The sequence below is a fragment of the Condylura cristata genome, unplaced genomic scaffold (assembly GCF_000260355.1).
Source record: "Condylura cristata isolate star-nosed mole 26May11 unplaced genomic scaffold, ConCri1.0 scaffold00012, whole genome shotgun sequence".
NCBI lineage: Eukaryota > Metazoa > Chordata > Mammalia > Eulipotyphla > Talpidae > Condylura > Condylura cristata.
In genome coordinates, this window is record NW_004567113.1 from 40,984,424 (window position 1) to 40,997,187 (window position 12,764).

Consider the following 12,764-nt stretch of genomic DNA (forward strand, 5'->3'; position numbering starts at 1 on the left):
CACCTCCGGGGCAGGCGGAAATAGAACTCATGTGGAAGCGGCTTTAGATTCTCAGTGCTGTGCTTTAACCCGCTGCGCCACCAGGGAGGGCCAAGAGCTAATTATTTTTAAGGTTTATTTTATTTATGCATACAAGAAATATGGTATGGGCCAAAGGTGCATGTGTGAGATGGTTCACCAGTGTCAGAGTGGGGAGCAAACAGGATATCCACTGAAATACATTGTTGAGGGGAGCACAGGGTATGATAGGAGAGGTCTATTGCACCATGTGGGTCACCTCCCGGGCCAGGGATTGAAGTGAGCTGGCAGTGGCTGTGGAGAGTTTCTTAGTACTAATACAATTCCTTGTGCCACCAGGAAGGCTCCTCAAAGATCTAATGCTTGATGATCTAGAATTAAGGTAATTTGTCCCCTGCTATATATAAATTTAATCTACTGACAATATTATGAATTGTTACAACTTATTTTAGAAGTTACCCTTTTTTCTTGCCAAATTGACCTTTTCAACTGGAGCAGTAGGAATAGAGGGTAGTCTGAAAATACCAGAATACTCAGGTCAATTCTCATTGATTTTGCAAAGGTAAGGCACCATTTCAAAATGAAATGACTTCAGAAATACACTTGTTATGTTAATCATTTTAACTCTAAGAAGATTTATGTTAAATTATTTATGATCATATAATATACATTAAATACTTATTAAAAAATTAAATTATGGCCCTCCCTGGTGGCGCAGCGGGTTAAAGCACAGCACTAAGAATCTGAAGCCACTTCCGCATGAGTTCGATTCCCGCCTGCCCCGGAGGAGACCACATGGCGAGCCAGACCTCTCCTGACCCGCCCGCTGCTTCCCTCAGCAGTGTACTTCATCGATCTGCCTGTTCTGCTCCCCACTTTGTCTCTGGTGAAGCCTCTCACCGCCCCTGAGCCTCTGGCCTGTACCCAGGTTCTGTATGAATAATAAATAAATCTTTAAAAAAAAATTAAATTATTTCTACATGAATCAACTTATTTAATCTTTTCATTATTGGTGTATTATTTCCAACCAAATACGAAATTTATTTATTCTTAATCCTTATTAATTAATATATTTACAGATAGTGCACCCATCAGTCATAGTCAGAAAACTCAGTCAACATGTTTGTCTAATAATTTCTTCATTTTTTTTTTTAGTTCAGAATGACTAGGAAATAGTTTGTCAAGATATATTTGCAATTACTTAAATTAAAATTTCATTATTATATTTTATGTCAGAAAATGAGAATAATGTTGCAAATAACTTCCAATCAGCTCTTGCCATTGTACATATTATAGTTTGTCCATACTATCATCAAGAGTTTTGATGACCAATACCAAGTAGTGGGCCAGTATAATTAAATCTTCAGATAATTTCTCCCAAGAATGATGGAAGCTGTGAATATAAAAGTTAATGCTGGAATAAGTGAGGAAGAAATATCATGGAGAAAATGCATGATTTTTTTTTTTGAAGAACACCAATAAAACTGGCCAATACAAAAACCCAATGGACCTACTGGGACATCATGCCAGTTAATATTACTTACTTCTTTATTCCAAGAAGTCAACAATAAATATTATGTTTAACTTGTCATGAATTTAGCATACCCTCTTATACATTTTGTTCCCCTTCATTTACACATTCTCAAATAAAATTAAGCTTTCACTTCTGACCGATTTTCACTTTCTGACAAATCAAATGACATTCCTCTGCCTGAAAGAATTCTCCTTTAAATGTAGACAGATAATTCTCATCTTTTGCCCTTGATATGTCCCTCCTTCACATTCTATCATTGACAACAGTCTTGAAATAAATGATATGTATTGTATATGAACTTCTGCACAATTATGCCACCCAGTAGTACTTGTAAATGATTTTGAACTATTTCATCAAGTTTGATATTTTACTTGTAAAATAATAAATGTGTAGCTCTAGACAATAAAATCCCCCCCCAAATATGCGCATCTTTAAAACTCAGTATTACTTTACAGTTTCTGGATTCTCAGTTTAAGTGGGGTGAGATAACGCTAGATACTTGGAGACATTGAAAAAGAAAGAATATTGATAGTACTTTAACAATTATTTTCTATTTAATGCACGGCGTTTTTACATCATTATACCTGTATTACAAATGGCATCATTAGTAAATGCAGAATTGAGCATACGTCTTTCTCATAATTTGGTTCACATTTCCTGATCTAAGTATAATAATCTAATAGTTACATTTCTGAGGAGCCCAAGTTACTAGTTTTTATAAGTAGCTGTTCTCATGTGCATCTTTGGCAAGTATTTGTCTGTAATACAAATTGTGTATATTTACTCTGGATATTTTTTTTAATAAAATCTCCATCTATTTCTTTTTGACTCTCTGGAAATAATAGTTCTCATAGTTCTCGAATAATATTTCTTTTTCAACCATTTTATTCTGGAATGCTTTACTATATGTGTGTATATATATATTGCAGTCAAAGCAGGTAATATCTGGTTGGAGAACTGTAAATAAGATCAAAACACATTAACAATTAGATAATTGTTTAGGTCCTAATGAGTATTTCTTTCAAAAAAGGAAACATGAGTGAAAAATATGAGATTAACCTTTATAAAAGAATGGTATTCAAAATGCTATTAAGTCATTAACTTTGGTAAATTGGCATTTAACCTTTGTCAGAATGTAACAGTGTTTAACCTTTGTGTTTAAAATAGTGCTCCTATTAGATATGCTTCAATTGCTGCAGATCAAAGAGGAAGCAAGCTGCCTCTAGACCTGAAATTTAAACTAAGCCTGATGCGACCTTTGTAGGAAGTTACATTAAAGTTTGTTGAACTTTATTTTAAAACAGCAATATATATATATATATATATATATATATATATACACACACACACATATATATTTTAAGTTTTGCAAACCTTTGCATATATACCACTTCCTACTAGGTGGGGACTGTTCCAAAACAGTGCAGTGAAAAGCTGTTTGCTGTTGTATTTGCAGGATTTTTTTGGAGGCTAGAAGCAAAGAACATTCTCTTGAGAAAATATGTTTTAACAGTATTTCCAGCCAAATTTTGCAAACTCAGGAGATTCAGATTAACATTTGTACTTTTGCCTAGGGAAAGCACAACTCTAATATCTTGTCATATTTACTCACTGCTAAGTTACAGTCATGGAGGATAAAAGACTTAATTTGATTTACCTAATTGACATACCAATTGTGTAGAAAGCATAGTTTAAAATAAGAAATAGCTATTTTCCTCCATCCATTTGCATCAGTTACTCTTTGTGATCCATACATTCCAAGTGATTTCCCTATCTAATTAGAACACACAATATTGTCTTCTGTGTGTTCCTGCAACAGATGCGATGTTGCAAGCATCTCAGGGGAAGGTTGCTTTTCTGAAAGATGCTTACCTGTACAACCAAAAGGTTTACATCTGAAACTAACTCAAAAACGTAACTTTTCCATAAATAGTTTCAAGCGGGGGTTGAGTGAACTTGGTGCTGGTGTCCTTAATTGCTTCCTTTCCTATGTGAGCAGGTCAAGATCAAGAAACACAGATTAAGTGTAAAATTAGCGGAGAATATAGTAGTTTTGCTTTGTAAAGCAAAAGGCACCTTGTTTTCATTATGTGCCTCTGTAACACAGTCTTTGGTATTGTGTTGAGTACCATTATTTTACTTACATGTAATTTTTTAAATGTGAAAGTTCCCCACTACCCGAATATCAGAGAGAGAAAACAAGCTTAGAAGAGACACTAGAACACCTGCACCAAGTTCCAAGAGTTTTCAAGTCCTTTACTGAGCTGTACCTTCTAGGTGACTATTTTTCTCAATTTTAGGTCTATTAACTTTTCGGTTGAACTCCTTGTGAAATGATAGCCACTTAAACACTATAGGTTCCAAAATTGTTGCTTTTTCAGGCCAGTGTAGTGACTTCTAGAGCACAGCTTAGATTGACAGTAAGGGTTTAGTAGTTACAGACCTTAAAAAAATGAATTGAACAAATAATAAACTGTTCTTGTATAATGTTACATTTCAACATACATTTCATGATAGGCCAGTGAAACCACAATTCTAAAGAAATGAAGTATTTGGTCCTCCTCGGTGGTGCAGTCGGTTAAAGAAAGTCACTATGAAATGAGCGGCAGCTACTTCAGCACAAGTTCAATCCCCAGTCAGAGAGGTGACCACATGGTGTGGCAGATCTCTCCTGTCTTCCCTGCTGCTCCCCTCAGCAGTATACTTCATTAGTCTGCCTGTTCTGATCTTCACTCTGTCTCTGATGAAGCCTCTCGCTGCCTCTGTTTCCCAGTTCTGTATGCATAAATCAATAAATCTAAAACAAAAACAAAAAATAAAGTGTTTGTCAAAGTTTCACTATTTAGCCAGTGTGCTTAAAGATAGATTTAGTATCAAGCAGAGATTAAAGTTGAAAAATTACTAGAAGAGCATTTTGAATTTTTGGAATTCCAAAGTGAAAGAAAGTGGCCTGCTTTGTCTTATTGTAAAGCTTGTTTAAACACACGCGTGAGTGTGCACACACACATATTTTCTTCTTAGTCACTGTGATTTGGTAGGAAAAATATTTCCTCCACTCTTTGAAGAACTTTGGCTGGGTCTAAATATTAAATTGACAAATATTGACAGAGGTAAGACCTGTAAATTCATGTAATATTAATTCTAGACAGGTGCCTTCATGAGGAAATAAAGACACAAAGAAGTAATTAAACCTGTTCTTTTAATGAAATATTTGATGAATAGATATTGCTGCAAAATATTTAAAGAATATGAGTAAGTATAATAAACTTGGGGAAAGTTAGGGAGTCTTCTTAGAAGAGAAGCTGTCATCCTTTGTTTTCAGAAATAAAGATGCTTCTTTCTCTCTGGTTGTGGAGAGAGAATCTCTTACTAGAGGGTTTTGAGAAGAATAGGGGAAGATCATGGTAACCTCATTTCTACTATTTTCTTCCTCATCAGGTATAAGGTATGCAGTATGCAAAGTTGTCATCTTTTTTTTTTTTTTTAATGAACCATTCCCCTGACAAATGGAAGTTTCTGAAAGAAAAACAGCCCATTTTTTTCACACTAATTTTAAGGATTGTCTAGAGTTTGTTTTCCCATAAACTTTTTTCCCCCGAGGTTTCTTTAGAAGTTGCTTGAAGACTGTGTTTTTTCTATGTTTTCAGTATGTGGGGTGAACTCTGTTTTAGTCAGCTTGACCCAACATAACAAAATCCCAGGGACTAATGACTTTCACAACAAACATTTATTTTTCACAGCTCTGGAAGTTCAAAATTCAGGTGCCAGCATGACAAAACCCTTTTTCCTGACTTGTAGACTCCCTCCTCATGATCTCCCTGATATTGCTTCAGTTTCCAATAAGGGCACTGGAATGTCCCATCCTTATTACACACACCCAATCCTCATTATCTCCAAAGACTTATTCTCCTATCCTATTACACTGGGATTTAGGGCTTTACATATGAATTTGGAGAAGACACAATTTAAATTATTGCAGAATTTAAAATGAAATATTTCATTATGATATGTTGTACCTACTACCCCCAAAAGTTCTTATATGTATTTTAACCAATTATTTTTGTCCAAGATGGCCCTAAATATTTTCTTCAACAAGACTAAACTGTTGACTAGTTTTTTTACTGCTTCAGAGAGCTTGCTGTTGTAAATTCTTTTTCTAACTCTTTGAGATACGTGCAAACTTTTTCAAATAATTTTCTTGTTCATTTTACAACCCCAAAATAATTTTGTCAAGAATTTAAAGATCATTCCTTTAAAATGCAGCTATAAAGAAAGATGGTGTTCCTACATCCTGTCTCTATGGCAGAAGAGGAATGTAGCTGCAATGGACACCAGTTAGCAAATATATTTGAGCAAACATTATCTAGAAAACTAATTATTGAGAAAAAAATGGAAACAGCAATAACTCAATGTCTTCAAACATTCCACTGATTAACATGCCTTCTCATCATTTCCTACTATCTCAGCCAAGATTGTTTTTTTGTTTGTTTGTTTTAAGATTTATTTATTTATTTATGCATACAGTATTGGAGCACAGAGCAGATGTGCAGGGGGTGAGAGGCTTCACCAGAGACAAAGTGGGGAGCAGAACAGGCAGATGAAGGGAATATACTGCTGAAGGGAGCAATGGGCAAGACAGGAAAGGTCTGCTGTACCATGTGGGTCACCTCCAGGGCCAGGGATTGAACTCATGCTTAAGCAGCTGTGACAGGCTTCACTGTACTGTGCTTTAACCCGTTATGCCTACCCTATCTCACCCAAGATTTTAAAAACACTTTGTTTCTTGTTTTAGCAGAGTTCAATTCAAACTGAGTACTGGCATCGCATTGTCTCCTACTACAATATCCTTGAATAAACTCTTCCTGACATATTTAATTGAGTTAGTACAGAATTTGCTTTGACAGATTAAGGGATAAAATTTTGACTAAGATAGAGCTTTTGAATTTGAGGTTAATTGATACTGAGGCAAAGTGTCTAGACTACTTTAAATGAAGTTGACTTATTTTAGTAAAAACATTCTGGAATGTCTATCCACTTACCCATTATTGTAGTGTTTTTTGGCATTTGTTTGATTCCCCCTTAAAGGTATTCTTCCACTAGAAATAGTGACATTCTAAACACACTTGTAGTAGATGACTTCACCTTTAGGAAATCATAATTGCTTGGATTTCACTAGTCGAGATAAATCCAACAGATGCTTAAACATTTTAAAAACACAGCACCATAGCATCTTTCCTGGAACTATAGTAAAGTTCATAACTTGTGGAATAGTTTGTGAAGTAGCAGTTTTGATACTCTGTGATCCCAATAGAAAGAAAATTAGAATCAATCTAGGGGTTTTGCTCCAAAAATAATTTGCTGCTGAGGTCATGTTAGAAGTTTATGTCAAAGAGATTAATTTTTAAGAATTTCACTAGTGTTGTTTCACCTAGAGGTAAGATTCAGAGGTGAAACTGGATATGGAAGGGACTGATATAGCCAATTGGTATAAGCATGCCGGCTGGATCTGAGGTAAAACAATATAGTCATACAGGTATACTTTCTTTTTTCTAAGGTTTTCAGATTTGAACCAAGTAGGAAAGTTCTTTTTTTTTTTGCAAGTTCTTTAATGAAGGCAAATTCTTATTTGTAAGTCAAAAGGCACATGACAGCACAGAGAAAAACATGGACTTATCAACCAAAGAAAAAGTCCTAGAGTTGTAACTACTCAGTATAATCTGGGTTCTCTGTGTATTGTATGGGATCACCTGGCCCTGAAATTTATAAAAGAGATCAAAGTTTAGGATAAGCCTCATGATAACTGGATTCTGGTGCAGTCATTTCAACAAAATCAGAAAGATATTGTACCAAAGCAAACTTTCTTAACTGTTGACTACTGCAACTAGTCTCTGACGCCTTTCTTCAACTCCTCAGGGTGAAAAGGACTGACTCAGTAAAGTAAAGCATATGCGCAAAGTCTGTCCTTTTAAGTGCCAAGGAAAGATTAAAATAAAGTCCAGGTAAGCAGAGAAGAGAGGATATTTTGGGAAGAAACTGTAAGTCCAGGTAGAATTAATCTCATCCAAAGATGAGTTGGCAGTAAAACAAAAAACAAAGAGGAATGGATTTTTACCAATATTTGTATTTGTAATTATGCACTATATATGTGTATATATATATATATATATATATATATATGTAAACTATACAGTGTTAGAATAATTAGTTTCAACACAACCATTATAAAACAATTGCTTTGAAATTAAAAAAAAAATCCATAAGTATCTTTAATTACCTATTAGCCAATGCACTATAACAGTGTGATTTTACTGGTTTTATATGTATATACTTGTGAAATCATTAACATTATCATGTATATGAAGTTGTATATTGCCCATACAAAACAATTCTGTTCATATTAAAACCTCCTGTCTCTTCATGTTTTCCTTGCCAATGCAAGAACTGATATGCTTTCTGAAACTATAAATTACTTTTCATTTCCAAAAACTTTATATATTATGGAATCATACAGTATTTTTCTTCCTTATGTGGCTTTTTACCCTAAATATAATTATATTAAGATTCATATTGTTAAATTTATCAAAATCCTATTTTTCATTGCTACATACATAGTATTTCATTGTATGGATATGTAAGTATTTAATGAAACTGTGCAAGATATCTGGGTTATTCAAATTTTAGAATAATGTATACATATACATGTGTACATATATGCATAGATTTGATATGAAAAGTTCTGTAAAGGTCTTTACATGGACAAAGGCTATAATTTCTCTTTGGTAAATGACTAGATATGGAATGATTGGCTCATATAGTAGTATGATTTGAATGTTTTTCAAAGTTGTGTAGCTCTATATATTTCAACCAACAGTTTTAATTCTGCCATATCTTTTTAAAACTTTCTGTGGTCAAGCTTTTTTCCCTCTTAATGTGGCCATTCTAATACCCGTTCAAATATGTATTGTGTATAATGTTATCATATTAATACACATTCTAATGTATATTATTTTTATTGTTGCTTAATTATATGCTTTATTATTGCATACTGTGCTTAATACATAGTTACTACAATTTAATGATTTTAAGGGTATTTTCATTTACATGTTTGCCATTACATAACTTGTTCATGGTGTGCCAATTCAAATTATTTATCCTTATTTATTTTTTCTTCATTATTTAGATTTAAGGGTGCTTTAACTATATGCATTCCAATCCTTTATGAAAGAGGTAATGAACGATTATGTTTTCCAAGTCAGCTTCTGTACTTTTCATTTTCTTGTCTATTTTGATAATTATATTTACATTTAATTTCATAAATTAGTTCTTTAAATTGTTGTTAACTTGGTGTTTTAGGCAATATTTATTTGCCTAACCCAATATCTCAGATTGCTTTCTATTAATTTTTATGACCTATATAGTGCTTTAAGATTTACTTTATGTCAATCTGCTTAGGGGTCAATATTGAATATAGTTCAAAGTAAGTATCATCCCTTTCTTTTTCATTTTACAAATTGATTTTCTATATTTCTAAGAATCACTTATTTAAAACACTATTCACTAACATAAATTTTGCACCTTTTAAAAATTAGTTGTAATGTGAATTTGTGTATACACCTATTTCTGAACTTAATTTTGCTCTTTCAATCTATTCGTTTAGCTTTATGTCAGTGTGATATTGGAAGCTAATTCTTAAAGTCATATTATATAAATACTTTAAGTATATCATTCAAAAATATGGTTTAGATTATTTTTCTAGTCATTTAAATTTAGAATCAATGCCTAAAATATTCAGTGCTGCAGATAAATGAGTTTCTAAAACATGAAAAGAAAAGGGGAGATTCCAAATGCAGAGTATTAAATGAAAGAAGCCAGTTTCAAAAGATTACATATTTTAAGTTTCCAATTATATGACATTCTGAAAAAGTCTATGGAGACAGCACTAATGTTTGTGATATGTAAGGGCAGGTAAAAGGGAAGGGTGAATAAGGAAAGGCAAACGAATTTTGGGGGAAAGAAGTTATTCTTAATAATGACATTATGGTGAGTCAATAGCATTTTTTTCTAAACTGATAGAACACAACAGCTGAGTAAATCCTACTGTAAATTATGGATTGGGATGGTGATGATGTGTCAACTGGGGCTCATCAATTATAGTAATTGTACCACTCTGGTGAAGTATGTTAATAAAGGGGAGGTTTACATGTGTGTTCATTACAACTACCCTACCACTTAATTTTCACAGTTAGAAGAAATAGATGCTATTTTTACTGAAATACATGTTTCTGCACAATACCTGAACAATAATTAAACAGCAAATTAAATTCAAAGTTTGACCATGTGTGTTTGTATGTGTGTTTGTCCACACATATGCCCGGTTCTTTGCATATCTTGAATGTCTGTGTTTTGTTTAAAAATGAATGGAATGTTCCATGCATGTCCACACAGCTTATATTCTATAGACAATTGTTATAGAGAGTGTGTTCCTGTATTCGAAACAAAGGAGGTTTTCTATTATTGTTATTATTATTAATCAAGTGTTCTGCAGATAATGAAAATTAATGAGTTAAAACGAAAGAGAAAGTTAATTTCGGGCTCAATCAGAAAACCAGATTCAATGACATCATAATGCAGACACATGTCAAATTAACACTAAACACTTTAAATATATATAAGTATATTTGTAAATCATTCTGTAATGACTCTGGATAGGTAAATTTTGGTTTTAGAAAATATCATTATTTTCCCATAAGAATGTTACTTGTGTTAACGGTCAAATTATGATTTTCATCTTTCAATGAATCAGTAAATAATATTTATTGTAGTAAAAACCCATAATAAAACAAATCCACAATACTCAAACTAGGACATGAGTCAAGTTTTACTGAAATAAGAAAAGAAAAACAAAGCATTATGACAGAATGAACAGGAAGTTAATCAAAGGTATTTTGTTGGTGGTTTGAATAATGATTGTAAAAATGCCAGCAAACGCTTAAGCAGCACTTATATTCTAGGCATAACTGTTAAGCTCATTTTATTCTCTCAACAATTTTGTGTAGTGAGTGCTGTGATTATTTCTGCAGAAGAGAATAAGATAACAAAGAAAGCTTGGATGGCTGATGATTAATAATTAAGTAGAATAACCTACAGAGTGAAATAATGTCTATAAACAGAGGTATCTGAGTCACTGATGTAATTCATAACTTCAGTGTTACTCTTTTTATGGGGAAAAGAGATAATTCTATATGAAATAAAATCCATTATGTTATTTTATTATTTATTTTAAAGTTTTATAACTGGAAACATTACTCATATGTTAATACAACAAGCAATGAGCAAGTAAAACCCCTGTTGGACAATAGGAAGAACGAATACATGCAAATGTCATCATATTTTCTACAATATATACTTCTTTTCAGAAAGTTTAACTTCATATAAGCATTTTGGTGGTTTAACATGTATTTTCAATTGAATAATTGGGAGAGATATTAGAGTTTGCATTCATGTTTCATAGGGAAATTAGTCACTAGCTGGCATAAAAATAACTAAAACTCCATTAAAACTAATTGCTATGTCGGTCTTTTCAGAAAATTTTTACTAGAACACCGAGTCACATTTTAATTACTTTGGTGACAGAGAAAAGTTGAGGGGAGGTTCACAATGATTTTTCATAAAAAAACTGAGGTATATCATTTATGAATTTACACAGATTCAATTAGTAAGGCAAATATGAAATTTTTGAGATGTAACTTTTCCATTATGGTTGGAAAGTTTTCAGATAGCTCTATAAAAATATCTTAAGTCTGCTGTATGTGCATTGGGCATGGAAATAATAAGGTGATTTTCATACTTTTCATGCTAAATATGAGGCTATAGAGATCATTTTAAATGTGAAATCCTTACATGAAGTTACTTATTCTAAATAGTCACTATTTCTCCTACTTATTGATCACTTAAGAAACCCACAGGGAGGCCTCCCTAGTGGCATAGGAGTTAAATTTCAGCACTATCACCCCTGAGGCCTGACTCAGATTCCTGGGGAGGGAACTAAGCCACATTGGGCAGCAGCCCTCTCCTGTGTTACCTGCTGCTCCCCTCAGTAGGGTATTTCAGTAGATCCGCCTGTTCTGCTCCCTGTTCTGTCTCTGGTGCATCTTCTCATCCCCCACACTTCAGGCCTACACCCTAGCTCTTCTACTATAATTAACTAAGTAAATAAATATATAAGAAACTGAGTGAGAATAAATAATTCTACACACCTCATTAGTTTCCTGTGCCATTTTAGTCTACATGTAATAGAAAACAATATATACACATAACATTTCTCTCACATATCATAAAGTATAAACACACTAGCAAGGCATACAACAATTTATATATGCATGTGCATATGTATGAATTTGACACTGCCCCTTCACTGGCAAATGAAATTATAGTCCAACAAATGGATTGTTTCAATTTTACATTGAAAATAAATATTTGGACTCAATTCACAACTCTGAAAAGTCCAGAAATTATAAGCAATGTATTATTTCGTTTTATGATGTGCTCCTCAGTTACTAAAGGCCTGTATCATCACAACGCATTAAAATTATGTTAATTGAAAGCTAAGCAACTCATGTACCAACTTAGCAGTTTATAAGGGAAAAAATACTTTATCTTAGACTTTGGCCACCTGGAAGATCAGCATGAAATTGGGTCTCCATATTTGCATTGGTGCAAAGGTTAGTCATATTTTCTGTGTCTAAACTTTCTCTTGCAGGGAGTTAGACACACATTTTCTGTAATCTTTTCACCTCTGATGGTATTCATAAAATATAACATATGGGAGAAGCATTATAGTCAAAGCAATTATTGGTGTCTGTCTAGCTAAGCAAATCAAGGTAGAATGAAAGTCATTAAAGATTGAGCAATATCCATAGTACACATTTCTTTAGCTTCCTCTTTTTGCCTGGAGGTCATTTTTGCTGGAGTTCTGTGTTTTAAATGCCTATTATTCACTGTCTTTGAAAGAACTTCTTTACTTGTGCTTTCAGTTTCTTAGTTGATAAAAGAATGTAAGTCTCATGCTAGTCATCCTATCATGGAAAGAGAAAAGAGTCTCTTTTTATGTTTTTATCTAAATATTTATTCATTTACATATACAGAACTGGGGTACAGGCCAGAGATGCAAGGGTGGTGAAAGGATTCACCAGAGACAGAGTGGGGAGTAGAA